This window comes from Ursus americanus, chromosome 4, assembly GCF_024610735.1.
Source record: "Ursus americanus isolate L20-20 chromosome 4, mUrsAme1.1.p, whole genome shotgun sequence".
Taxonomy (NCBI): Eukaryota; Metazoa; Chordata; class Mammalia; order Carnivora; family Ursidae; genus Ursus; species Ursus americanus.
The window spans coordinates 48,856,018-48,880,791 of NC_142130.1; the positions used below are offsets into that span (position 1 = coordinate 48,856,018).

The following is a 24,774-nucleotide window of genomic DNA, read 5'->3' on the forward strand; positions in this document are numbered from 1 at the left end:
ATACATTGAATACTCCCTAAGTACATGTTGACACAATATTGCAGCAGTGATCCATGAATTAAATATGCTTTGGATTCAACTCATTACAAGTTTAATGGAAGAAATGCACCAATTCTACTGAAAAATGCCAGTTTTGACTCTGTAATCAGTTCTTCCATAAACACATTTTTAATGTCTCTCAGTAATGAATATTTTTCCTGAACCATCCCTGCTTATTGTATTGTGACTTCGTCAACATTCAGAGTTCCATTTTATATTGACTATATTTGAAACTCCTTGAGTGTCACAGATGAGATCTATGGAATAATTGCACAATAGTATCCACACAAATGTATCTTTTGTGAATAATGGAAAGCACTATTTTACCCTTTTTAAGGACTAGGCATAATATCTACTCAATAGATTTAAAGTGAAAGAAAATTAAAATTTTATTTGGGTCATTATTCAGTCTCTCCTTCATTATAAAGTGTTCTTGGAGTTATTGTCATGGCAGAGTGAGCAAAAGATATGTGACAATGTTCCCTGGTACTTAGCATTTATTCCTTTTATTCCGTCATTCTTCTTTTTCATATATTAAATCTTTCATGGGACATATTATTCAAGATAATAGTTATCATTTCTCAAATATTTATAATAGCCTTACCAACATCTTTTACTCTGCTGAACACATACTGGGCCCATGCAGGATGCTAATTATGGAGACAAAAAAACTGAAGAAAAGGAAAAAGAATGAAGAGTGAAGAAGGTTGCAGAAATAGACTCCAAAATAATTGGGTCAGATATCCATCTGAAATGGGAGGTGAGTTGCAGAGAATAGCACAAGAAAAGAAGCCAGTCAGAAGGAAATTAGACAAGATAAAAATATTCTCAGTGGCTTCACTCTAATCAATACACCAAGGATTGAGTTATTTTGCTATTAGGGTGTGTATAGGAGCAGGGGCCTGAAGAAAATGAAAAGGAAGGGATTGACTTCTCATTGTGAGGAGCTTCCTGGTCTTTTTCCACCAGGAATCTGTTCTCCAGTCCTTTCCCAGAAGGAAACTGGCACGCAGTCCTGTCTTCTCTGTTCTTCTTTTAGGCTGCACCTTTCCAATCCTCCAGTTCTTGAAAAAAAAAAAAAAAAAAAAAAAAAAAAACCAAAAGCTTTCTGCTACTTGAATTTAATGTCTACCTTTTAAACTAATGCTCATTCTATTTCTGGTTTTCTTTGTTACTTTTCTGACCTTGTCATTCTTTTTCTTCCTTTTTCCTACCCTTCCATTGAACGTCCTTCTCTTCACTTTGTCAGAATCATAATATCCAGAACATAAAGCAGGAAGGTGAGTGTTTCTCATTTCTGTAAGTGTTCGGGTGGAGGATGTGCCAGGACTCTGGTTGTACATTTCTCAGTCTACAGATGCCAGGGATGATTCTGCTATTATAGAATGGGGCTGGTCTGTCTTGCTTCCCTCAGTGCTAAGTAGCGTAAGAAGGAACCAGAACTGGGATGTGCACGTGTTGGGGTGGGACAAGGGGCAGATGTGGAGAGCGAAGAATTTATTACTGGAGGGACCATGGGCCCAGAGATGGGTACGCTGTTGTCAGCAGGCCTGGTACACCTTCACAAAGCAGACTGAGAGACAAGGAAGCTGAAGCTTGGAACAAGGAAGAAAGAGCAGAGTGGCAGGACTAGTAAGAAGAGGTGAAATAAATGCTTAAGAAATTGAATCACTGAAAAAAGCATCTCTTAACAGCTCACTATTTTACAGGCACTGTGCAGTGTGCTTTCACATACATTATCTCACTCATTTCTTAAAACAAGCCCATAAAGTATATGCTTAGTGTCTTGGGTATGCAATTGTCGATTTAGGTAGCTTTAGCAACGAAGCTCCAAAACTCAGTGGCCACCTGAGACTAAATGTGAGTGGCGATGCTTGAGGATGGTCCCATGAAGTCTCAGCAGTGGCAGGAGGAGAAGAATAGGGAAAAGAACAGGACAGATACAGAGAAAGGCAGGGTAGTGCCACATGTATAAAATTACTGCACTATCATTAAAATAAATGCTTTAAATATATTGTACCTTTAAAAAGATGAAGCTGGGGCACCTGTTTGGCTCAGTTGGTAGAGCATGTGACTCTTGATCTCGGGGTCATGAGTTTGAGTCCCACATTGGGTGTACAGTTTAATTTAAAAATAAAACAGATTTATTAAATAAATTAAATTAAATTTAAAAAAGCAAGCTACCTCTATTGATCTAAATATATAGTTTTGTCTACTTATGGAGTGGAGACTAACCAAGATGGCTTAGCATTCTTCTTAGATTGACTAAACTTTAGACAAGTTTCTTCTCAACTGTAGGCTCCTGACTTCCCTTTTCTTAGATCATTTACTTAATAAAACTTGTAATTATAAATTATTTCACTGTTCCTTTGAGATATAAATCTCCTCCCAATCTCTTGCCAGTTTTACAACCCAGGAATGTCTCTCTCAAGGACCTGGGAGCCATCCCTAGAAATGTTATCACTAGGAAAGGTAGCAGCCATATCTCCCAGTCTCTGTGGGAGGGTAGGAGCCTAACTTCAGTAAGTGCCAATTAGCAACCACAGATGGTTTAATCATATTGATCCTAACATTCTCAAGTACTTTTCGACTGGATCATTCCTGCACTTAAAAACCTTCCTGCGGGGCACCTGGGTGGCACAGCGGTTAAGCGTCTGCCTTCGGCTCAGGGCGTGATCCCGGCGTTATGGGATCGAGCCCCACATCAGGCTCCTCTGCTATGAGCCTGCTTCTTCCTCTCCCACTCCCGCTGCTTGTGTTCCCTCTCTCGCTGGCTGTCTCTATCTCTGTAAAAAAAACAAAAAACAAAAAAACAAAACAAAACAAAACAAAAAAACCTTCCTGCCTTTTGTTTTAGAGGAATTGTGTTCCCTTTCTCTTTTTGCAATAGGCCTGGCCTCTATTGCAAATAGAGTCAAGTCTTCCTTACCCGTTTAACTCCATCAGCTGCAATTTTTCTTTGACATTACTAACCCTGGGTGAGTGTCCATTTGTAAGAGTAAGTACAAAGTATTTTTCATCTATCAAAACATAAACTTTAATAAAGTCAACGGCCCTAGATCTGTAATAATTCAGGTATAATCCTCTAGAGATAAAGGATGGTTCAGGTGATCTTTGAGAGCCATAAATCTTTTGACCTTTGAAATTTAACCTCAGATGTGGTAAAAAGGAAGTGTTCATTCACTGGACAAAGAGGCACTATTTTAGGTAGCTGTAATATATATTTTAAGGAAAAAATGTGATCAAGGAAAACACCATTAGGTGAAGTTCAATACTATGCACACATACCCACATGCACCCCTTGATTTTTTTTCCTAAAGGGATTTTATATAAGTTATAGGAATATTGTACAATAGGCAAATACAAATTAAGAAAGAAATTGGGAATGAAAGAAAAATAAGGATAAGAAAATACTGTGGGGGCGCCTGGGTGGCACAGCGGTTAAGCATCTGCCTTCGGCTCAGGGCGTGATCCCAGCGTTCTGGGATCGAGCCCCACATCAGGCTCCTCTGCTATGAGCCTGCTTCTTCCTCTCCCACTCCCCCTGCTTGTGTTCCCTCTCTCGCTGGCTGTCCCTATCTCTGTCGAATAAATAAATAAAATCTTAAAAAAAAAAAAAAAAAAGAAAATACTGTGAAGCTGGTGGTCTATGGAAACCATGCCATAAAGCCTATACAACATTACTAAAAGGGCATCCCAATTTGGCCTTGAGTTTTCAAGTAACTAACTCAAAAGGGAAAAAATGATCAAAGATCACCAGTATCTGGAAAAAAGAAAAGCAAACAAATAAGACAATTTGATTTGAAGAAACACAAGATATTTAAATCTGGAAGAAATTTTAACATGTATATACACACACATGCACACATGCCCACACAATGAGTAATCTTCGTAGACAGGTAAATCTCATGTTTATTAACTGAGCCCTGGGCTAAATGGAGAAATCTATTTTGTAAGATTATTTTCTTCTGTTTCTTGAGACAAAGTAGATTAAAAAAAATTCAAAATTTCATTCCTGTAAAAGCGATCATTTAAGGCATAAGATATCTAGCACTTGGTTCTCTGACAGTCTTGTCCAATCTGTAATTTAAGTCCACCTAGAAAAATAAATGAAATACAAATTCTTAAAAATATGAGTTTACATAAGTCAGTTGTCATGTCAGTTGGGCTGTAAAGAGAGTAAGATTATATTCTTGGACAAAGTTCTGTGACTGCAGAAAATGATGTACTGGTCAAGATTAAGAGAACATCCTTAACATGCTTGCTTAAATATCTCTTTAATCTCTTAAATATCTCAAAATTCCATTATTGCATTTCTTAAAGTTTGGGTTCTCCCGGTGATTGTTTCTGTTGGCTGTCACAGTGATTTGTTTTCTGTGTGGTTTGTAACTTTCCCTATGATTATAGGTTTAACATGCACTCTTCCACTGTGGTCCAACCTGCTCTGGGTTGTAGGGACATTTCTGTGGAGTTGTTTTTTTTTCACCTCCTGGGAAATATGCATGGTACCAATTTTATATTATGGGGTCTCCATCTGAGTAGTGTAATTTCAGATCCAAAATCAATAGATGGTGTGGGGTTTGGGGCTTGATTTCTTATACAGTACTCTTCCTTCACACCATGGCTCCTGGTGAACAGCTTAGCTTCTTTGCCATTTTCTCTAGCCAATGAGTGGAGACGCCTCATTCCTATTTCCTGGATGGTCAGAGCACAGTAGTTCCTGGGTTTATGCAGAGAGCTTACCCCCTGTACCTGCGTACAGGTCTGAGATTCCAATACACTGACTTAGCAAAAGGCATTAACATCCAGTCCTACAAGGGTGTCTCAGCTTCAGAAACCCTGTGTTCTTTTCAGCATCAGCTCCATTCACTTCTGTAACTTTGATCTATTTCTTTGTTTCTTACTTATGGAAAATTTCCTTTCTTTTATATGGTTATGCTTTACAGAGAGCATTGTCATTTGCTTGGCTGGGGTTGTCTGGGGTGAAGGTGAAATGAGGTGTGGAGTGGACTTCATGCTAAAATGGAATCCACTATTTTGACGGAAACCCCATTTACTTATCTGTGACTCCATTTCCTCATCATATCTGTATTGAAAGGATTTGTTTTTCGATACTTCAATGAGATAATACCTGCAAAGCTTTTAGCACAGTGCCTGGTACATGGACAGTACCCAATAACTATTAGCTAGTGTTATCACTAGCTCACCTACATTTAAAATTTAATAGGAGTCCCTGGGTGGCTCAGTGGGTTAAGCGTCCAGTTCTTGGTTTCTGCTCAGGTCGTGATCTCAGGGTCGTGAGATCCAGTCGTGCACAGGGCTCTGCTCTCAGCATGGAGTCTGCTTCAGATTCTTTCTCTTTCCATCCCCCTACTCCCTGCCTCTCTCCCCATGCATGTGTTTTCTCTCTCTCTTAAATAAGTAAATAAAATCTTAAGATTTTACCTATAAATATAATGTATTAATATAAGTATATTATATGTACTTTAAAAAATAAGTATATGTACTTTTACACTAACATTATAATATACCAATATATTATTAATAGCATAATTAATAAAATAAGTTGTAAATATGAAGTATACATAAATATGTATTTAAACACCATTGGGACTTACTATGTGCTAGGAACTATTTGAAGCACTCTTATAAATATTAACAACAGGTATTCCTTATAACAACCTATTATCGCTATTTTACAGGTGAGGAAACTGAGGCACAGTGCTCCTAAGCAAATTACCCAAAGTCCCACAGCTAGTCAGTGGAGAATCTGTATTTCAGCCTATGTGATCTGGTTTCAAAGTCAGTTCTCCTACCCCACGCTATGCTGTTTTTTAACATTTATCTGTACTATTTTTTATCCATGATATTAAGAACCTTCTCCAACAATGTTTTTAAAGTAAGCAATGTTTTCTGATAGAGATTAGATATCAGAGTCTATTGAAGCAATTCTTTGTAAAAATCAAAACCATGTAACAGAATGCAGAAGAAAGCATGTGGTGTGCTTCTCTGTTGTGGCTATTCATGCGTCCAGATAAAGCTGAAGCAAGATCAATGTGCTAAGAGAGGGATTCTTAAAAAAAAAAAAAAAAAAAGTAGGTTTAAACAGACACTTCACAAAGGATGATATACAAAATCACATGAAAAAGTGTACAGTATCAATGGTCACTGTGCCAGTTAACAATTTATTGCCACTCAGCTCCAACTTCCCCCTTCAATATATGCTCTGTGAAAATAATAGGGTTCCTTTAAACATTTCTCCTGCAAGTGAGCAGAATGTTAAACTTTCTCCATAGAGGGCACTGGAGGAGCATCGCAGGAAGGAAGGGCTCCCTGGGTGGCATGGCTGGAAGGACATCCAGTGTGCCTCTGTTCCAGCCACAGGCCCAGAGCACCACATCCAATGAGAACTTGCAGTCTTGGTCAGGAGACTCCCCACAACCCTCAGCAGGGAAACCAGTACCCCCCAAACCTCTTGCTGGACTAAGTATTCTGATCCCCACTGAGACACAGAGGATCCCACCCTGTTGCTGCTTTCTCTGCAGGCCCAACAGGTGCGGGCCTGGAGGATTGCCACCCCCATCTGCCTGCCCCTGTACTGGAAGCTGATTGCCTGTTCCCCACCTGGACTCTAGGGCACTGTTTTGTGCTGGCCAATTTTGCAGACCCGCTTTAGTGTGGACACACCAGGGAATTTTTTGCTATCTGGTGGGCTAAGCTATACTTTCTCCAACAAGGTATGAACCTCACCCTTGAGGAGGGAGTTTCATTCTGAGTTTGTCCTTCCTTGGTTATTCTCTCTCATTCCTGGAGTACAACCCAGCATTTTCATATCTACTATAGTTGTTCTTTTATCATAGATGGAGAATTATCTTTATTGAACTTTGGCTGTTTAACCCACCATGTAGTTTCTATTTTCTGTTTCGACCTGCACTAGTCTAGTCAGTGCAAATTAAAACCACAAAGAGATACAATTATATATATATTTGAATGGCTAAAATAAAAAAAAAAAGTATGGATAATACCAAATATTGGTAAAGATGTAGGGCCACTGGAATTCTCATTCACTGTTGGGGAAAATATAAAATATTCTAGCACTCTGGAAAAAACCCTCAAAGAGTCTTATAAAACTAAAATAGACCTATTCTAGGTCATCAGTTCTACTCTAAGAGAAATCAAAACATATACCCACAGAAAGCCTTGTGAAGGAATGTTCTGAGAAACTGTACTGATAATAGGCCAATGCTGAAAACAAATGTTCGTTGGTAGGCACATGGGTACAGACTCTGGTACATTCATATGATGGAGTACTACTCAGTGGTAAAACAACAGGAAACACTGCTTTTGTGCAACTTTGATGAATCTCAGAAATATACTGAGTGAAAGAAGCCTTAAACAAAATTTTCCTATTATATAATTCCATCTTTATGAGATTCTAGAGTGATGATAATATTCTACCTCTTGATATTCTATATGCAAGTACTAAGAGTGAATCTTTAAAAAATGGGAGTTTAGGTTATATAGATTATGCATTTGCCAAAATTTATTGAATGGTACTGTTAGGGTTTGTGCATTTCATAACAGTACGTTTAACCTAAAAATAGTTAAAGAAACAATGGTAAGCTGTAGTGCTTAGATGAGAAGTATAACGATGCCTGCAACTTATTTTGAAATGCATTCAAAATACAGGTGGATTTATGAATGCATAGAGGGATGGATAGATGAATAGATATATGATAACGCAAATATGGAAAAGTGTTATTTGTGGGATTTTTAACAGATGGGTTGGATACGGATGTTCAAATTTTTTTCAATTTTACTGTTTTTAAAATGTTTTATAAGAAATAATTGGAAAAAACTGTAAGTGGTCAAAACCATCTTAGATTTTTGTCTCTTAAAATTATTCAAATTATTCCTTGGCTTGCTATGATATCAAAGTGCCAGTTTTCGTGAGGCTTGAGAGCTGAGGGTCTATTTTGAGCCCATGCAGCCTCACTCATAATATAGGTATTTTTCCAGTGTTAAGACTGCGGAAAACTGACTGACTTAAATTTACTGTTATAGAACCTCTCCTTCCTTAAAATTATCATGGCCTGTTAGAGTGTCTTTGTTTTATGTGATGAAGGCATGTGTGCTTTTATGAAGGCATATATTTGTATTCTGTAATCATTAAAGACTTAGCCTGACTTTAAACCATACCACCAGGAACTAATAGATAAATGGTTTTTATCTATTGGCTATTCATTTCATACGTGTACATCTTAAGTTGTAAATTTCCCAACGTCGGATCCACCTTCTGTTTATTTTACATCTCTACCCAGAGAATGTTGTACAGTGCTGGAGACACAGGGGATATTTAAATGATGATGGTGTCAATTATTTAGATGTTTAAAATATTTTTGGAATATCCAGGTTAAGGCCAGAACTCTTACCAAATAATATTTAGTTCACTCAGAGTCTGTAGTACAGCTAAGATTATGTAGGTTACTCACATACACAATCTTTGATTTTTTTAAAACAATCTGTATTATAGAAAGCCAAATAGCTTTTATTTTAGACACTGATTTTATTTTTATACAGGAGGGAAAGAACCAATAGCTACTTAAGTCCACTTTGGACATATGGCCCCTCTGTGCCCCCAACACATCTACCATAGGATGCCAGTGAAGGATAACAACCCCCAGGGAAACAAACGTCTTAAATACCAGTAAGCCATGGACAACTAGTGATCAGATTACAGGTGTTAAGTCATCATAGGGAAAAGAAAAATACATGTGGATTCATAACTCCTAAGCAATGGTATTCCCTTAAAAATTCCCTCAATTTTTCAAATTGCCAGGGGGAAAATGCTTAAAATAAATATGAAAATATGAGGCACTATTATATTAAATATGACAGCTTTGAATCAACCTTCCAGGTAAATAAAAGGAGGTTGTTTTACCAATAGGTAGAGACAAAAATTAGAGCTCATACATTTTTTTGAACATAGTAGGCCATGGATTTATCAGCTCAATTCTAACTCAAAGACCCCAAAACATGCCTAACGTACATATCAGAAAAATACCAGGGTGCTCACCAAGAGTCATCATGTGATTATTGCAAGCAGCAAGAATCGAGAAGGATGAGGTTAGCTATCTCCAGGAAGGCTTCCCAGAAGCAGTCGGTTCTGTACTGAGATTTGCAGACATCACTGTTGAGATCCTATTAGGCGACAGGAAGTGACCAATGGAGAAAGCAATCACTGAAAATCCTATGATGTGTGACATGTGAGGAGAATGTGCTGAAATAACATAGATATATGAAATCTCGAAAGTGGTGGTAGAGGCTGCTAGGGGGAATAAAAACCTGTCAATATTTATTATTTTCCCAAATATATTATCTAAAAGAGATCAGCAGTCCAGTTTCAAGAAACTCAGAGACCCATTCATTTTTAACTTCACTTGAATGAAATAAAATATTTATTAAGACCATAAGCATCTTTTACTGTCATGACATATTGACCAGAAAACACTGTAATTACTAATTTGATTTTTTAGGTACCATGATACTGAGAAGAAAACCTTGGTAGGAAATATGGACATTCCAGTCCACTTACAAGGTTTGTCTTTAGTTTCAAATTACTTAAATTTCTAGTCCCAAACAGTCTAAGTTTGTACATTCCATATCCATAATATGAAATTTAGATAACTTCTGGATCAAAAGATATTAAATTTTCAGGCTTTGTAGAGTATCATAACTGATTTATAGGTGACACTTACACAATTGTTTTGTGTTTATTTATGAGCTTCCCAAACACATCAGTAACACAAGTACCTGATAGGTTTTATTTAATCATATTTATAGCAATTCCAAATCATCCCCCAAAGCACATATCTTCACCTAAAACCTTTTATGAGTGTGTATGTATGCATACCAATATAGACCAATATAATTTCTAATTACCTTGCAAGAGAATATATCCTTATCAATTATTTCAAATAATTTTCACCATTGTATAAACCCTGTAGTAAAATTTTTGCCATGATAACCATAATTTTTAATTAAAAATACCTATCAGCTGAGAGAGTATGATGGGGTATTCTTCCCCCAAAGCCTTTCCAAAGGTAGTTTAGGGTTTATTAGTTTTCTTCTTTTGTAATTTTCAGTACTCTTACGTGGCAATGGAAGGAATATGATATTTATTATATATTAATGATTACACATCTCATTATTTTCTTTCACATATCAATCACAATCTAGGACCAGAGTTAAGTAAATTTTTATTTTTAGGCTCTGGCCTGATCTATGGCATGTTTGCTAGCTAAAAGGCAGTAATGAAGGCTATTTAGCCCACATGGCTTTAGGAAAGAGGTTCAGCAATCCATAAACCCTGTATTCTACCTTACTTACACCATTCACACGTGCAACCTTTATTCTGTTCATCTATTTGGAGTCTAATTTAATTTACTGAAGAGTGTACATTACTCACTCAACCTTAATGGGGACTTGATTCAACTCTAACTATTGTAAGCTAATTGTGCTGTGTTGGATTTGAAGGTGATAATGATGTGCAGTGACAGGTTCAACAAATTTTCGATTACCACATTCAATTACTTTTGTTGCATCCCACTTATCAGTGAGCCAAACACCTAATTCATTTAAGGTTTTGACAAAGAATATGGATGAGATGATTCATCAGGGAGAATCCCAGGACAGGTCTTGCACTCTAGATGTTATTAAACAACTCCCTCTGTTGCTTTACAGGTTGATTTTAGAATCTAGCTGTGTTATAGAAAGTGGAGTGCTTATTTGCCACATGTTCCTATCTGGAAACAGATTATCCAGCATGTTGAGATTTGCATTAATGTGCATGTCAGCAAATCAGTATTTGTGGCTTATGAATTCATAAATAAAAATGCAGTTATTTTCAAAGATCAGTGATAATAAGTCAAATATTATTTACTTTATAATTGATTTATTTCTAAGTCTGCATTTATCAATGCTATTCTATAAAATAAAAATAAGTAGTTTAAAAATAAAATGAAATTCACCTATTTCAATTACATTACTGTAATTCCCCACAAATGAGGTTAACCAACGTTTATGAAGATTTACTTAGAAAATTTCGTCCTTCAAGCCAACATAAAAGAATATTTAGTAAAATATCATTTAAGTCCCTAGAGACAGACAAGTTCATCTTTATCCCTATAAATCTAAAGGTTGATGAGAATCTCTGAGAAGATATGGTAGAAAAACAGAAACAAAAACAAAAGCAGTGGATTATGACATTTCTTTGAAACAAACTGCCATATGTGTCAAATAGAGGCCCATTTCCACTTATGACACAAGAATAAATATGTTTGCAGTGTTTATTGTCTTTTCTTTAATCTTCCTTATCAAGAGGGAGGTATTTGGGTAATATTGACATTCACTATTGTGGTAATTTTGAGTTTTATATTATTGAAGCATCAGATGTGGTGTTGAAGGGACCACCTCTCAGATTTTATGTGGGACAGCTGGTTCATTATTGGATGATGATAGAAACTGATGTATCATTGGTCGAGAAGTCTCTCTGAATACATATGAGCTAAAAGGCGATTTTAAAATCAATCCCACATTAGCCTGGGTATAATGATTTATAAATTTCTATGAAGTGTTTGCATATCCTGGAGGTAGACATGACTGACATCATAATTAGTAATATGATAGTTCTTTCATAATTAGTGATGCATATTCTACTAGATTGTATACTCGTTTGTTCTAAGGTTGTCCTCCTTCGAAGGTCTGCCCACACCCTAGTCCATACACTGAAACTGCTCATTTACAAGATTGAGGCATTTATATTCTTTCTAGGAGAAGTATGATTTAAAGCTAATGTTCTATTCTACAGATTTGTAATTTAACTTTGTAATTTAATATCTAATTCGGATCCACACTTTCGGGATCATCTTTTATCGTGGATGTTGCTGTGACTGCTCCCATTCCCTCATCCCAGTACCCTCTCCTCTAGCTGCTGCACCTGTTGACTTTTAATAGCTCACATGTGCTCCCCTTTGACGAATACAGGGGTACAACAGATGCCCCCTGTGCTTCAAAGTGAGCTCAACTCTGTGGTGTGATTTGCACTCTATAATCCCTGTGGGACCAGACTGAAACTTGTTTCCAGGACAGGCTGCATCTATGCTTAGCTTTCTTCACCTGCCCTAATATGCTTGCCTCCCTCCCCTTCTCCCAAGAGCACATCTCCAATAAATCACTTGCACAAGAATCCCCATTTACGTTGTGCTTCTAGAGATCCCAGCCTTGGGACATTTCAAATTAGATACGTGGTTTAAGGGTTAGTCATTCAGATGGACTTCATGATGATCCATAAATAATGGTGATTTATGTATTTGACAATAGTAATAGAGTAGTTTAGACATCATTGTCCATAGTTTTCTGGAAACCCAGATTTTATGAATGCTATTAAAATCTTTCCTTGATAAAAGCGTGAAAATATGTCCAAAATGTTATATATATCTTACATTTAAAATGGTGATTTAAGGAACTCTCATATAGTAAGCCATCTTTTGACCAATGGAGACTGCAGACAAAAGTGAAAAAAGTAATAGAGACTAGATGTCTTTGAATTTAGACCTCATCCTGTGAACTTTAGATTAGACATATAGCTTCTATGGTGTATATAACTCACCAGAAAAAGTGACACTGATAATAAATATCTAAAATTCACTTAGAATATACTATGTATTGGCCATTATTTATTCACTCATTTGATATTTTGACAACCGTTTGGACATAATTATCTTCATCACTGATAGACTGAGGCTCAGACTCTTTAAATACTTTTCTTGTATCACAAATCTTTTATGTATAAAGTATGAATTCAAGCCTGGACTTACTGGATTCCTTAGCCGGACATTCGCTGCTCTAACACCTTACCTCTCTATACATTTTTTGGTGTCCTGAGAAGGCAATTAACCTAAAAAAGGTGTTGTAATAGGCATTCGTTGGACAGGAGGACAGACAGGAGCAATCATTGGCTTGCTTTCATGATTCTTTATTTTTCACACTATCTTTTGCTTCTCTGCTGAAAGAACTATTTTCACTTGAGCTGAGTAATGTTTGCAAAATTTTCATTAGTAATTTTAGTTGTTTCTTATTACTCTTGTAATAAATTACCACAAAGTGCCTAAAACAACACAGATTTACTATCTGATGGTTTTGTACGTTGGAAGTCCCACACAAGTCTTATTGGGCTGAAATCAAGTTAGAAGGGCTGAGTTTTCCTGTGAGGGTTCTAGGAGAAAATCAGTCTTGCCTTTTCCAGCTTCTATAAGCCACATACATTCTTTGGCTGGTGGTTCCCTTCCTTCAAGTTCAAAGCCCACAGTGTCACATCCCTCAGACTCTTACTTCTTCATCACATCTCTTTCTATGACCACAGCAAAAAAGAGTCCTGTTTTCAAGGACTCATGTGATTAGATTGATAACCACCCAGATAATGCAGAATAACCTCCCCATCCAAAGATCCTTAACCTTAATCAAACCTCTAAAGTTTCATTTGCTCTGTAAGTAACATAGTCACAGGTTCCAGGGATCAGGGTATAGATATCTTTGGGAGGAGGGCAGTATTCACGGCAATAGACATGCATTAATAATTTTCATTTTTTTTTCAAAATAATCAGGATATTTAATTTTTTAGAAGGATCTTTCTTCTTATTTAATTTTTTTCTAGTGTTTTCTATTCTATTCCCACCTCTCCCTGACAGATATTGGGAACAGGAATTAAGACTGCCCCAAGCCTGGGGCACCTGGGTGGCACAGCGGTTAAGCGTCTGCCTTCGGCTCAGGGCGTGATCCTGGCGTTATGGGATCGAGCCCCATGTCAGGCTCCTCTGCTATGAGCCTGCTTCTTCCTCTCCCACTCCCCCTGCTTGTGTTCCCTGTCTCGCTGGCTGTCTCTATCTCTGTCGAATAAATAAATAATCTTTAAAAAAAAAAAAAAAAAGACTTCCCCAAGCCTGTTTACAATGGCAACCAACAGAATGTTCTCTTGTCTTTCCCAGGACAAAGTTCCCTAAGGAAGCAAAGCCCAAAGGAAGAACCAGTGAAACGTGTGATTAGCTTATTTGATTCATTATTATTGACCGTGACTAAATCAATAGCAGAAACTGTAAGTACATTCAATATCTGGAATCTCACAGGTGTATAAGCTTAATTGAACTGTTTTATACATAAATTGTATTAGGATCACATGTTTATATGATCTCGTTCTTTATCTTCTGCACAAAACCTGTAAAGACTTCACGTTTTTCCTCCAACGTGAGCCTGGTTTAGGGTTAGTTTGTTTGCATGAGATTTTCCATCATTACAAATCATTGCCATGAGGTGAAGACCCTGTTACCAAGTTGACTGGGAGAGGTGTATATGCAGTTCGCTGTTATTGAGACTTGAGTTCTTCTTGGTCAGATTTCACTTCATTTGTAGAAGCAAAAATGTGAATTTTCTTGCAGCTCTACTGTCTCATTGTTTGCTCTGTTTTTCTACAAGAACTTTTTGATCTGAATATAGCTCCCTAAATTAATTACCTTAACTCATTTAACTCTAATAATTTGATTCTTTTCCTCATCCAGCTTAATAGATTCTCTCCCAATTAATTCTGCCATTTAATCCCCTCATAAGAGTTTCTGAAATATTATTTTTCTCTTGGCCTAAATTCTTTTTTCCATATGAATTGCCATACACATATAGGGATTCCATTGTGAAGTGATTTTGATAATATTTGTAAAGATTAGATTTTCTCAAAACATTACTATAGTTTGTTCCCCAATTATGCTTTAATCTGGTCATATATTAATGAGTATTTTATTACTAATTTACCTAATTTTGATTAAGGCAATCCTGATATAGTGTAAAGGTCTTTCCTTTCAAAATCAAAACTATCCATGACAGGGGTGCCTGGGTGGCTCAATTGGTTAAGTGTCTACCTTCATCTCAGGTAATGATCTCAGGGTCCAAGGATCAAGCTCCGAATTGGGCTCCATGCTCAGAGGGGAGTCTCCTTTTCTCTCCCTCTGCCCCTCCCTCTGCTTGTGCTCTTTCTGTCTCTGTCTCTCTCAAATAGATAAAATATTTTTAAAAAACTTCATAACAAACTTTTTTTTTCATTTTTTTCCTTTGGTTTTGCAAATAGTGTTATTTATTTATTATTATTTTTTTTGCACAGCAGTTTTTATATGTGTATATACATTCATATGATATAATATTATTTTGTAGGCAGTAATTTCCTTTGGCAATGTATGGGTGTTAATTATCATCTAGGAGTGTAAATAATCATTATTTTAATTTTTTTCCCTAACTCTTCAGTTGCAGTTTTCTGTGATGCTTCTTAGTTTAACTCATTATTATATCAGAAACATTGCTTCTAAGCCTTTATTGGGGTATTTTATAACTTTGTGGTTGTTTTTCTTTCCATTGCTGCTATTATTTTTGTTATCTTAATGTAAATGTTTGGAAAAGTCAGCTTGGACATATCATTGAGATGATGTGCAGAATTTAAAAATTCAAATATTGTTGTCTCAAATGTATACATTAAATGGTATTTACAGTGGAGGGCTTTATAAAATTAAGGTACATCTGAATCATATGCTCAGACTCATTTTAAATGAGATGCTCTAGTCAACGTTGACTATAGCAACAGCAACAACAACAGGATAACTATGGTAGGCAAAGTTCTAAGATTGGTTTCACATTTGTACCTCCTGGTAGGAGTTACCCTCCCTTGAATGCAGGTGAGAACGGTAAATATAATGGGATATCACTCCCATGATTAAGTTACTGTACCTGACAAAGGGGAGAGTATTTAGGAGGGGTAATTAAAGTCCTAATTGGCTGATTTTAAGTTAATCAAAAGGAGATTATCACAGGAGGGCCTGACATAATGAGATGAGCTCTTTTTAAAACGATTTAGCAGTCGAGATGGGAGAAGTCTGGGAGAGAGAAGCGACCGCAGGGCACTCCTGTTGGCTCTGGAGAAACAAACCACAAGGTCATGGAAGGGTCGTGTGGCAGGGAGTGGGGGCAGCCTCTAATTGCTGAGGGCCTCAGTCTCCCAACAGTAAGAAAATGAATTCTGCCAACAACAGGTAAACTTGCAATAAGATCCTGAGCCCCTGATTGCAGGCCCAGCTAATACCCTCACTTCCTCTGGGGAGACTCTGAGCAGAGGACCCAGCTCCCCTGTGTCCAGACTACTCCCACGTAGAAGCTGTGAGATAACAAACTGCTGCTGTTTTAAGCCACTAAGTTTGTGGTGATCTATTACACAGCAATAAAAACCTAATACAATACTAACGTTTATTTAACTATTTTTTGTGCCATATTCCGTGCAATGGATTTTACATACATGATTTTACTTCATACTCACAATAGCTCTATGAGGCAGGATCTGTTATTTTAAAAATTTTACAGATGAGAAAATTAAGCCTTAGGGAATTCAAAACACTTGGGTGCAGGTCACAGAACTAGTTGTGGGATTTTAACTTGAGCTCTAAATCACTTCACTACATTATATTCTTTAATGTGAAACATTCCACAAAATAATGCATGTCAGTTTTGTTCTGATTACCACCTGTTCAAATGCTCTTTATCTCATGCATATAAAACAAGTGACAAATACTAAAGAATAAACAGCCTTTGGTGAAATTTATTTATTATTTGGTTGATTTCATAAAAAGGCTTTTATATGAGTACTTCACCAATTTTAGAAAAAAGTCTTCTGAAAATAAATCTTTCTTAAGAAGTTACTTAATTGCTGTTTTACCTAGAAGAAGAGCAATCTATTTCCATCTATCAGGTAGTAATGAGAAGTCATTATCTTACACTCTTTTTAATTAACATCAATCCTGATTAGTCAGAATAAATTAGGCTCTTTGTCTTTTTTCCATAGTTGTGATTATTCTGGTACAGGAGTCATTCAATTATGTGTTATCATGTATGATCAGTTACAAAAGGTGGCAGTATAATTATATTACTGTATTTCAGATTTTACTTTGTAACATATTTCAGTGTTAAAATATAAGTTTATTTCCTTTAAATATGGGAAAGTAATGATGCGTAATTTTTTTCATATTAGAAACAAAAGACACAAGGTTTAATATGGCTTGGGGATTTTAATACCTAGTATTCATCATAATATACATTGAACACAATAGTAAGAATATCAGAGGTACTAATTGTTACTACAAATTGTGGGGGAGAGTTGTAGTGAAGGACGGAATTACTCTGACTAGAATATGGAATAGAATTTTAAAAATTCAGTCGATCGTTCGGCAGGTCTATATGGTAGCTGGGGCCATCATTTAAAACATGATTTTCCATTCATTTTTCTGGGTTTTTTTGTATGTGTTGAGATAGCCAGTATTGTGTTTGCTTTTTGATCAATATGATCTCCCCTCCCCATTGTGAGCACTAAAAACTAAATGGTGTAGATACAACTTGATTCTTTTTGATGGAATGGAAGTGGGTATCCAGGTCCTGCATTACCTAAGTAATTGACACTAAACTGGAAATAATTATTAGCTGTCACTCACATAAGAGAGGAGGAGAACAAGTAGATATCATGCCCTTCCAACCCTGTCGTAGCATAACTGTGCCCTGGGTAGCGCTGAGCCGGCTAATCTATCAGTGTGAACAAAATTTAGAAATTGCATTGTATCTCACCTTCCTTTGAAGAGAAAACCTTATTCTCTCGTCATATCTAGAAAACTCTTTTGAGGTCAGAACTCCTGGAGCAGAGGGAAGTTCCAGACCCACAGAGCCGACATCAGGGTAAAAACAAAGGGTAATCTGTTGGCCTGGCAGCATTGGTACATTTTTCTTTCCAGTGTGACCATGACATTTTCCCCACACTTGGCGATGCCTTCACATTTTCATCAGTTCAGCATCACTAGTGACTTATCCCCCCAAACCAGCCCATGTCTTTTTTTCTTTAACTGCAGAAGTATACCTGAAATTATTTTTCTCTAAGAATTTTAAATTGTGCTCTTTTCTCTGGCATTTATTTGGTATTTTTAAGGTTAACCAATCATGTTTGACACATAAAGGAAAACAGAACAGTCTTCGTCTTTCTTGAGCTAGCAGTGTTACAGATCATAGACTTTGCTCAGGAGAAACCACGTTCTTTATTTGCAACTAAAATGATTTTTATTGGAATCATTTGCTCTGTTTCCATCACTTGACATAGGCAACTGACAAAAAAACAAAAACTAAAAAACTTATTGTTAGGGCATCGCAGCATTACTAAAGAGAAAGCAATCTTAAATACTGTGTCTTTTGCTCTAATTTAATAGAGATGACTTAGAAATAAAATCAGGGAGAGGAAGGAGAGAATGCCTTTGTGGATTTCACATTCTTCTACTAATAAACTCTTGATTCTTCTATTAACACAGAAGATAAGAAAATATTAGAGCTATTGTAGAAATTTGAACATCAGAAGTAAAACAGTCCACATACTTAAAAACAAGACTTGTAACACAGTATAAAGCTTGAATCACCAGCTTGTTATCTTTGATTAGTGATTCAGTGTAATAGCCATTTGGAATTTAGAAATTCAGTTCTTTTAAATAAAACTAGGGTCTGTTGCACAAATGCTTTGTACTTTGAACTGTGATTGCAGTTCAATTGGGCAAAGTAAGTTCTGTATGACACACATGTTTAAAATTTTTAGAATAATTTTGGAAGCACTCATAGGAAACCCAAGAGAAAACTTCGCTTGTTTAAGTAGTAGTTTCTAAACAAGTGAGACAATCCTACAAGGCTGTGAGATGCCCCTGTGCCCAGCACAATGGCCCACACAACATTCAGGACATATTTGTTTAGCTGAAATGGGCTTAAGGAGCAGGCATCCTTTTTTTTTTTTTTTTCTCAGTCTTTGTAACCCTAGCACCGAGTATGACACCTGAGGCGTTCATTAATAATAGACCCTGACTGGGGGCCCCTGGATGGCTCAGTCGGTTAAGTGTCTGCCTTCAGCTCAGGTCATGATCTCAGGGTCCTGGGATCAAGACCCCATCAGGCTCCCTGCTCAGTGGGAGCCTGCTTCTTCCTCTCCCTTTCCCCCTACCCCTCTACTTGTGCTCTCGTTCTCTCTCGCTCTATCTCAAATAAATAAAAGATCTCTAAAAAAAATTAAAAAATAACGAATGCCGACTGAATATTTGTTTTCAAATAAATTAATTTGGCTCTGTCTTCTGAATTCCGTTTTAATTTCGAGCACACATGTTATTTTTCAGTCTTATTTTGAGTCTTCCTAATATTACAAGGTGTGTTTAAAGAAATGTCCAGGTGGCAAGAATTAGAAAACGTGTTAGTCTTAGAAGGAGACTGCTAATGAAGACGACTACGCGCTCGTAAATCAGGGCTCTGTAGAAGTGTTGCCTGAGTACCATCTGCGCTGGAATCACTTGGCACCGTTGACCCACTCTGGGACTGTGCAGTCAGAATAGCTGGGGGGAGGGCTCCAGAACCAGCGGTTTTTCAGGATCACCAGGTGAAATTTGTGTATGCTAAGGCCTTGCAACTCAACGTGTGGTTTGCATATAAGCAGCATCTGCAACACCTAGGAGCTTGTTGCAAACCACAAGTCTCAGGCCCTATTCCAGAGCTGTGGCATCAGAATCTGCATTGTAACAGTCTCTAGGGGGATCGGCATGCACTTTAGAAATTCGGGACTCACTGGGTTGAAGTTTCAGAACTACCATGACTATCTTAAAGTATAAATTGAGTCTCATGCCTAAGGATCCATTCTTCAGTTTCTACTATCGGGGCCCACTCCCACTTTGTTTCCTCCTGTCACTGGGGGAAGAAAATCACCTATTTTTCGACCCTGTTCCCATGAGCATATACAATTATGATGGAACTGTCTTTTGCACTAGACTGTGGGTTCCAAGGCGGCAACAGCTATATCTCGTTTCATCTTTCAGCTCCAATACCGAATACTTACACAGAGTAATTAATCAAATTAATTGAATAGATTAATTGAATCAATTGATTTCATTAATTGAATTAATATTGAATAGACAAATGGAAACTACTATCAGATTGGGGGAGGCACACATTTCAAAAAAGAGAAGTAAGACTAGTTTTATTAAGTTAATGACTGTCATTCTGATTTTTACCTTGTTTCCTGTTGATGCATGTATTGGCTGTAAGGGGAAAGTAACAACTATTTTTGCAAACATTATGATAAAATGGTCTACTATATCACTAGCCATCAAGTTTCCCCAGCTCAGAAATCACAAATTAGCTTCCACTGACTTCCAACCTCTCCTCAGAGCTAACTGTGTTACATTTAGCCAGTTCTTCTTTTCCTCTGCCTCTCAAATCACCATCCCCAACCCTTCGTTTCAGTAGCCATAATTCTCATATCCTGGTAACTATGAATATGCGGGAGGAAGAGCCCAGAATGGTAAGTGGCCCCAGCCTGGGAGAAGCAGGGGGTCAACAAAGCTTTGTTGTTTAGAGGCCTTTTCTCATTATCTGTACCAGAAATCTGAGTTTTGGATAACTGGCTTCATGTATATTATTTTGCAACTGTATCAGTCTTTTTTTTTTTTTTTAAAGATTTTATTTATTTATTTGACAGAGATAGGCAGCCAGCGAGAGAGGGAACACAAGCAGGGGGAGTGGGAGAAGAAGAAGCAGGCTCATAGCGGAGGAGCCTGATGTGGGGCTCGATCCCGTAATGCCGGGATCACGCCCTGAGCCAAAGGCAGACGCTTAACAACTGCGCCACCCAGGCGCCCCAACAACTGTATCAGTCTTTATGGTGTTCTTGTTTATATTGTCTAACACATATATCACCCCAGATAAACTATGTCTTTCTAAAAATCAAATACAGTCACTTCTCATTATTCACAGTGGTTATGTTCTATAAAGCCCCCACTTTATCCCCCAACACAGCATTGGGGGATGCTGATCAGGCTCCTGGGAACATCGGTTGATAAACATGTGAACAAATCATGTATGTAACTTTCTTGTATGTGTTTTTCTGTTTAAAGACGCCTAATTTAATATATACTGTTGATTCATTAAGAGGGACTTCAAAACCAATAGCACTATACCTCATGCCTGAACGAAGCTTATCCAACACAGGTGCTTTTTCCTTAAAGCACACTGCAGCCTTCTTGCACATAGAACACTAGAAAGCACTTCAGCAGTACCCTTGGGGGCCATTATAAAAAGCAAAATCACCAACGAAAAGCACAAAATGTGAAAAACATGGCACTAAATAGAGCTCCAAAAGGATAGTTGATTATGGTGTGAGACCTGAGATACAAAGGCCTCAGCTACAAGTGTGCATGTCCTGTGGCTCAAACTTGTCATTCTTGTGCATATGTCCAAGGATGAGTACAAAAGTGGTGGGTTGATTTTGGGGTTACAGATAGATTTAAGCAAGTAAGCCAACTAAAAAATACAGAATTTGCAAATAATGTGGCTCAACTATACCTTGTTTTGGGTATTCATGGACTTCCCTTAGTCTTTAATAGGATCTTTGCCAGAGATACATATTGAATTAATGAAGTGAGTCTATCTTTTCCATGGATAGAAAAGTCTTCAAAAAAAAAGGCCTGTGACTGGTAAGTCAGGATTAGGTGATGCATGTTTCAATATAAAAATATAAAGTATTATGCAAAAATACCCACACAAAAATATTAGGCCATGTTCCAGGTAAATATAACTAAAATTCGTTGGACCCTAAATTTGTTCTAGGCATTCTGTGGAAAACTTCTCATATACATTCTCCCGTTATGGAGGCTCAGAGTGGTGAAGTCATATATTCAAGTTCACACGTCTAATAATTGTCAGTTATTTACTTGGCTAGAATAAATTAAATTGTATTGCTTCTTTGTTGAAAATAACGGAATTATCTACTATGATACTAGCATATATTATGTGATGATGATATCGCTGATTGAATATATACATATATATGAGAGCCAGTGAGTTCTGTTTGGTTTACAAAGTGATGGTGTTCAATCACTGGCTTCTATATCGAATTTTCATCATATTTTCATAAACTGTAGAATCCATATCTGTTCTATATTTTTCTGAAATATAAGTTGTTAATATATCTCTATATTTCTACATATGCACAAATTCTAAATAACATCTGCATATTTTTTCTAGCACAAGACATAAAATATTTTTTGTGTCTTTGAACAATTGCTTAATGTGAAAGACAGCAATGAGGTTTGTAATTGCAGTCATTGTGTCTTCCCTCTGATTGTGCGTTCAGAAATTAGCCTCCAGACCAAAGCTCATCATTGAAAGATTCTACCACTTCATCTTTCCTACTTCTCCTCCCTTCCTCTCTGTACTTCCCTGTTCCTATCCTCCATCTCTCCCTAGATACACACACACACACACACACACACACACACTCGTACATATTTGGGTTTGACTTTTCAATTTGGGGCCTTTGAGTCAGGAATCCTATTGCCAGCAGATTGCTGAGATATTCTCTTCCTCTTATCTCAGCCTCTTATGACCATTTGTCTGCCTCACTGACCTATAATATGGCAGGATTCAGGATTATCGGCACCCTTGGTTTTGATGAAGCTCAAGACTGGAACTCCGTAAATGTTTCAGGTCAGGATAAACACGTGGAGTAGCTCAACAGAGAATAAGATTAGTAATTGATTGGAAAATCAGTGATTTGTCTTATTTCCATGCTATCTGTGGAGTCCTCTTACTTCTACACCCATAAACTCTTAATTTTCTCTGGCATCTGCCATCGTGTTTTAGCACATCATGCTAATTCATCTTGCTATAAAAGTTATAAATGCAGGAAGCTTAAATAAGTCTGGGAAGTGCTATTCATCACTTTTTTTATGAAACAGAATATATTTGCTTCATTTACAGTATTGGCTTCATGCATATCAAATCTTTGTGAAATATTATTGCATCAAAGGAGTATAATGTGCATTTCTTGCATGGTACTAAATTTATCCTTAGGAAACAAAGACAGATGAGATGACAATAGTCTCTAATCTCAACTTGCTAAACAATCTCTGTCATCACCCTTGCACTTTTGTGAGTTAAAAAGTTATGATTCGATCCTAATTATTTATACTGTGAGTTCTGGTATTGCACTTAGAATCTATATCCTACTAATTTTTGAAAAGTTTCATTTTATTAATCAGCACACAACAGTGGAAATGGGTATCACTCTAAGTGGTGCATTTGTTGACTACACCAGCTGGTGAAAACCTGGCCCATCCCACCGTAGGGGCAGTGGTCCAGTCATGAACTCTGGGCCCAGCAGCCTGAGTTCAAATCCTGCCCATCTCCTAATTAATGAAGAAGGCCAAAGTACAACGGACACTGATTATCATAGAGAAAGCTATAGAGAGGTGTAAGACCTAACTCTTACCTTCATGAAGCTTTCAGGCAAGACCTTTGATCGACAGATTGAGAATGTGAAAATGTAAATTTTTCTGCTCCTCTCAGAGTATTACTTATGTAAGCTGGAATGGGCTGTACGATAAGATATAAAATCTCTTTTTTTTAATTGAAGAGAACCACTTAATTAGCTAAACATTTAGAAGTACTAGATTCAGTTGGGAATTTGTGATTATTGTGAAGCAGAGAAAGCACCTTAGAATGGGAGCAGAGAAAAAATACTCAGGGAAAAAAAAATGAAGATGCCACAGTGTAACCAAGCACAATTTCTTTGGCCTCAAATATCAGTAGGACCAGAAAGCATACACTTGTAAATGTGGAAGGCACTTTAGAGTCATCGAAGTCAACTTCTTTATTTTGTACAGTTGAAGTCTTAGGAGGCAATGTGGTACATTGAGTATTCAGTATATGTCATTTGAAAGAAAGAATGAAGCCTAGAAAATTGAGTTATCTTGCCTAATGTTCACAAACCCAAAAATCAACAGTAACTTTGGTATACTAAATCCTTATTCAATACCTCATCTAAGTTGCTTCTTAGGAATGTGAAAAATGCCAGAGGGACTGTTTCAGGTACAGATCAAGGTAATGACTAAAATTTATGATAAACAAATTAGGATTTTAAATCACTGAGTTCATTTTGAGGGATCCTAAGAACTTCTCTTTGTGGTTTTGAAATTTTCCCGTTTGTTTTATCCTCTGCTTTCCCCTCCTGCATTCCTCTGAGTAAGCTTTCTGTGAAACCTATCAAGATGTTATTCTAGGATAAAGTAGCAGAAAGGTTCAGTATGGAGAAGTGTGTTCTGGTTCATCCATGGGATAAGCCAGAAGACCCCAGGATCTAAGACATTATACTTTATAAGAGCACCAAAAAGGACATCAATTACACTGTCCTCAAAGATTTAGAAATAGATAAAAGGGACCACTCTATTTGACACAGAATTACAAGGATTCGAAATGAAAGGTTGAGGCCTCATGAGCTCCTGTCCATTATGTAATGAAGATGATTAGCTTTCTGGCTTGCTAAATAAAATGGTATTTGTAATAGAATCAAAAACTTTCCTGAAGGTCAGACATGCTATATTTATTGCTTCCTCCTTGTCTATAAGCCAGAACATTCTGTCACTGTTGTAATACAAGCCAACAAGTGCCAAATAAATCTTTGATTCTTTTGGCTCACTCTGCCATTAAACACAGCCATTGTAAAGTCATGAAAATTACCTGAGAAGTATGTGGAGAAATTGGTTGGTTCAGAAAAGACCCACCACAGTGATTAAAGGAATGAAAAATATGACA

At 37.0% G+C, this 24,774-nt stretch overlaps 1 long non-coding RNA gene across 1 annotated transcript in view; it reads left to right on the plus strand.

The window, feature by feature from the left end:
• Positions 1-24,774, plus strand: part of LOC123784091 (uncharacterized) — a 784,838-nt gene that overhangs the window by 629,544 nt on the left and 130,520 nt on the right. The window contains exon 9 of the long non-coding RNA XR_015724218.1: positions 14,085-14,191. This is a non-coding gene — a long non-coding RNA (uncharacterized LOC123784091). The remainder of the gene's footprint in view (positions 1-14,084; positions 14,192-24,774) is intronic.